At 56.5% G+C, this 5453-nt stretch overlaps 1 long non-coding RNA gene across 1 annotated transcript; it reads left to right on the forward strand.

Annotated features, from left to right (window-relative positions):
* The first annotated feature begins 1456 nt into the window (after window positions 1-1456).
* LOC125971956 (uncharacterized) lies at window positions 1457-3532 on the forward strand. Its single transcript, XR_011087158.1, has 3 exons — window positions 1457-1631; window positions 1744-1816; window positions 2300-3532. It is a non-coding gene; the product is annotated as an uncharacterized lncRNA (long non-coding RNA).
* Window positions 3533-5453: the final 1921 nt, after the last annotated feature.

Genomic DNA, 5453 nt, shown 5'->3' on the forward strand with positions numbered 1-5453 from the left:
GCACTGAACAACACCATGCCGCACTGAACAACACCATGCCGCACTGAAAAACACCATCCCGCACTGAACAACACCATGCCGCACTGAACAACACCATGCCGCACTGAACAACACCATGCCGCACTGAACAACACCATGCCACACTGAACAACACCATCCCGGACTGAACAACACCATGCCGCACTGAACAACACCATGCCGCACTGAACAACACCATGCCGCAATGAACAACACCATGCCGCACTGAACAACACCATGCAGCACTGAACAACACCATGCCGCATTGAACAACACCATGCCGCACCGAATAACATCATGCCACACCGAACAACACCATGCCGCACCGAACAACACCATCCCTCACTGAACAACAAACAACACCATGCCGCACTGAACAACACCATGCCGCACTGAACAACACCATGCCGCACTGAACAACACCATGCCGCACTGAAAAACACCATCCCGCACTGAACAACACCATGCCGCACTGAACAACACCATGCCGCAATGAACAACACCATGCCGCACTGAACAACACCATGCAACACTGAACAACACCATGCCGCACTGAACAACACCATGCCGCACTGAACAACACCATGCCGCATTCAACAACACCATGCCGCACCGAATAACATCATGCCACACCGAACAACACCATGCCGCACCGAACAACACCATCCCGCACTGAACAACAAACAACACCATGCCGCACTGAACAACACCATGCCGCACTGAACAACACCATGCCGCACTGAACAACACCATGCCGCACTGAACAACACCATGCCGCACTGAACAACACCATGCCACACTGAACAACACCATGCCGCACTGAACAACACGACGCCACACTGAACACGACGCCGCACTGAACACGACGCCACACTGAACAACACGACGCCGCACAGAACAACAGGACACCGCACACAACAACACGACACTGCACAGAACAACACAATAAGGCACAGAACAACACAATACCGCACAGAACAACACAATATCGCACAGAACAACCCAATACTGCACAAACAGTTTTAGATATTACGTCGCAGTCATGTGACGCGGACGTGACGTCAATAGGCGGAACTCACGTCAAAATTATAATCCTTGGGCGTGGCTTGCAACAGGAAGTAGGAAAGCGGCAATGCTGGCAAACAAGACACAGCGGTTAGTAACACGACGACTAACAAGACAAATATTTTCGTTTTCAGCTTGCAACTTGACCGTCTAGAGCGTACAAGGTAATTACAACTCATTGTTTTGAAAAATAAGTTTTTTTAAGCCCTGAAAAGCGAGGGAGTGTGGCATTTGGGAGGAACGTCGAACTCGGCGTCTGCTTCCAGCCACAGACGCCAAATTTCGATGATTATTTCGACTGGTCACCGGTTGTAAATTATTGCGTTGATTAAAAACTTTATTTAACTCTTTAACTTTGCCGTTTCAGATATGCGGGTATTACATCGCAGGCATGTGCCGCGGAAATGACGTCAATAGGCTGAACTCTCGCCAAAATTCAAATCTGTGGGCGCAATGGCCTTGAGCGAGACAGCGGATACAAACACGACGATTATCAACAGAAATATCGTTATTTTCTGCTTGCAAGTGGACCGTCTAGAGCGTACACGGTAAGTACAACTCATTGTGTTTAAAAAGATTTACGTTTGTGTAGTTTGCGCTGCGTTGTATCTGTGAATGTTGGTTGAGGCCAAATGTTAATGTTTAATTCCATTCCTTTAGGTTCCACGTGTTTGTTGGCTATATGTTTTCCCCTGCAAGAAGAGGCTCGTATCATTGACCAGGAGCTACAATGGTGAGTACCCCTTTCGTCCTCAAATTATTTAAACACTTCCTCTTTCATGTCTAACAGTACTCGTTTTAACAAATAACCATAAATAAATACAGTGTGGGAACTCAAGTTAACATATGTGATTATACTGCCTAATATGTATGTTTATCACAAATATGTCAGTAATCACTAATATGTTTATTTGTTTATCACAACACCTTTGGACCTTCAGCAATCGATTATTTCCCTTCATCTACATAGAGACAGAACGATGGTGTCTTAAACATCTCATTCATTTCACCAAATAACTTCACGCAGGTGGATAACGGCCGTCTCGGTCACGTTATGTTGCGTGATGCAGTTTTGAAGAACCAAATGCATTTATTCAATGAATAAATTGAATAAATGCATTTGGTTATATCTATGTTTATGATGTTGTAAGTTACGGTACCGATTGAAGTTGAGTCCGAAGACAGTGGAAAACAGCGCTGCATTTGTGCTCTCCAGGTACAAATGTTGTGATCTTTGACCGACGACCGGGCGAGACTCGAGTAAGAGATGTCCAAACGAGCTCCGGCAGGGCGGAGCGAATGGACGCCCTTCAAGCCGCCAATGACGAGCTGAAAGCCAAACTGATGGACAGTTAGAACTTCAGCAGGAGAAGAACAAGGTGAAAACCTCAACAGACAGACACTGCCTGCCTCCCTGCCTGCCTACGCCGAGAGGGCGCGCGCCGAGTGGTCGCTGCGTTGCATCAAGAGGGAGCTGTGCCGCGGCAAAACGGGCCACACGCGTGCTTGTTAGCGCTGCGCTTAGAGGGTGGGCCCAGGGTGCGCCAAGATGGCGCACGCGTGGTGCACCAGGAGTGCACTGCGTCGACAGCACAGGCACGATGCGCCGAGAGGGCGATGCACTGACAGGTCAAGCGCGTTGCGCAGTGTGCGCGCTGCACCCAGAGAATGTGCACGCGCTGCGCTGGGAGGGCACTGTGTCTATAGGGCGCCGTGCTGCATCAAGAAGGCGCCACGCTGCGACGACAGGGCGCCGCGTCTCGCCGTGCCGAGAAGGCACCGTGTTGCGTCAAGAGAGCGCAGCTTTGAGTGGACGCCACGCTGAGAGGACGCCGCACCGAGAAGGCGCCGCACCGACAGTGTGCGAACTGCGCAGAGAAGACACGAGCCCTGCGCGCACTTCGCGTGCTGCGCCGGCAGAGTGGGCCGAGGGTGTAACGCGCCGAGAGGGCGCTGCGCTGAGAAGGCACCGTGCCGAGAGAGTGCTGCGTCGCGCCGGGCGAAATCTGTGTCGCGCCAAGAGAGTGACGCAAGGATGCCAAAAGGTTGCCACGCCGAGGGTGCCGTGCTGCGCCACACCGACAGAGAGCCGCGTCGATAGGGTGCCGCACCATGGCGAAAGCGTGCGGCACGGCGCCACGAGGACGCCGCGGATAGAGGGAGCCGCTGCGAGAAGGCGCCGCACCGAGAGAGGTCGCGGCGAGAGGGCGCCGCGCCAAGAAGACGCCGCCCTGCGTCGAGGGGGTGCGCGCGCTGCATGCGCTGCGCAAGATACGTGCGCTGCGCACGCTGCGCTGCGATGGCAGGCCGAGGGTGCGATGCGGCAAGATGGAACTGTGCAGCAAGGGCGCTGCGCCGAGAGGGTGTTGCGCCAAGAGAACGCTGCGTCGAGAGAGCGCTGCGTCGGGAAGGATGCCGAGGGTCCGCCGAGAGGACACCCGCGCACTGCGCCGAGAGGGCGCTGCGCCGAGATGGCGCGTGCGCTGCACCAAGAGGGTGCTACGGCGAGTGGGCGCCGTGCCCAGTCAAGAGGTTCCCGGTCCGACAGGGTGCTGCACCGCAGTGCTTGGGCGCTGCGAGGGCGGCGCGAGAGGGCGCCCTCGCAGTGCCCTCTCAGCGCCCAAGCGCTGCGGTGCAGCACACTTTCGGCACAGGGGGGCGCCCTGTCATCCCAGGTACCTCTTGGCGGGGCACGGCACCCACTTACTTAAGGCACATTATCCTCTCGGTGCAGCCCATGTGCCCTCTCGGCTCATTGCCCACTCGGCGTAGCGCTCTTGGCACAGCGCCGAGAGGGAGCTTCGCCAAGTGGGCACTGCGCCGAGAGAGCTCGCGTGCTCTGCCGAGAGGATGATGCGCCAAAAGGGCCCACACGCTCCGCCGACAGGGCGCCGCGCCGTATTGCCGCTGCGGTGAGAGGACTACGCACCATGAGAGTGCTGCGCCATGAGGGCGCTGCCCCTTTGGGGCGCCCTCGCGGTGCACTCACGGCACCCTTTGCAGCACCCTCGTGGCACCATCTCCGTCTCTGCGCAGCGCCAACTCGGCGCAGCGCCGTCTTGGCGCAGCACGCGCGCGCGCCCTCTCGGCGCCGAGAGGACCTAATGCTAGGAGGGCCCCGCGCCGAGAGGGCGCGCGCGCTGTGCCAAAAGGGCCTGCGCACTCCGCCGACAAGGCGCCGCGTCGAGTTGGCGCTCCGCCGAGAGGACTACGCGCAATGAGGGTGCTGCACGATGAGGGTGTCGCCCATTTGGGGCGCCCTCCAGGCTTTGCAGCACCCTCGGGGCACCCTTGCGGCACCCTCTCCGCCTTCTCGGCGCAGCGCCAACTCCGCACTGCGCCGCCTCGGCGCAGCACGCGCGCGCACCCTCCCGGCACCGAGAAGACGCAGTGCCAAGAGGGCCCTGTGCCGAGAGGGTGCGTGCGCTGCGCCAAAACGGCCCGCGCGCTCCGCCGACAAGGCGCCGCGTCGAGTTGGCGCTCCGCCGAGAGGACTACGCGCAATGAGGGTGCTGCACCATGAGGGTGTCGCCCATTTGGGGCGCCCTCCAGGCTTTGCAGCACCCTCGGGGCACCCTTGCGGCACCCGCTCCGCCTTCTCGGCGCAGCGCCAACTCGGCACTGCGCCGCCTCGGCGCAGCACACACGCGCACCCTCCCGGCACCGAGAAGACGCAGTGCCAAGAGGGCCCTGTGCCGAGAGGGTGCGCGCGCTGCGCCAAAACGGCCCGCGCGCTCCGCCGACAGGGCACCGCGCCGAGTTGGCCATCTCAGCGCGCCGTCTCAGCGCAGCACAATCCGTTCCAGAAGGCGGTTTGAGAAGTGAATCGGTCAAATTTCGAATCTATTTTTCCCATTACAAATAATGAAAAAAGATTTAATCCGTTCCAAGACTAAAACAAAACACCTTTTTTAAGCATTTTTTAAGTTGCGCTATTTTTCCGATCACGCAACTGCAGCGCACCACCAAACGCGCAACCTTAGGACGCCGCCGACGGCAACACTGCATTATTGCGACAGATCCGTCGCTGAAATTTAGAAAATATTCTTAAAGTCCTGATGTACAAACCAAAATTTAAGTGGACCTCAGGGTGCAGGGAGCTTAATTTGGTCTGATCGGGCAACCGCAGTGCGCCGGGCACTATCTGTCACATTGCTTTAAGAGCATCTTTGTGTTTCAGGATGGCATGATTGGGGTTTAATACAATCCTCAAAGTAACGAAAATACAATAACGAGCGGAGTCAGTCTGCATCCAGGCCGTGCAGTCCGATTTTCTCGGGTCCTTTCAGCTCATCTCGCGAGGTTCGACCGCCGAATTTTGTTTGACAACTGAAGCAAAGAAATCTCGAATTTTTCGTTCGAATTCCGAT

This window comes from Syngnathus scovelli, chromosome 7 (genome assembly GCF_024217435.2).
Source record: "Syngnathus scovelli strain Florida chromosome 7, RoL_Ssco_1.2, whole genome shotgun sequence".
Classification (NCBI taxonomy): Eukaryota; Metazoa; Chordata; class Actinopteri; order Syngnathiformes; family Syngnathidae; genus Syngnathus; species Syngnathus scovelli.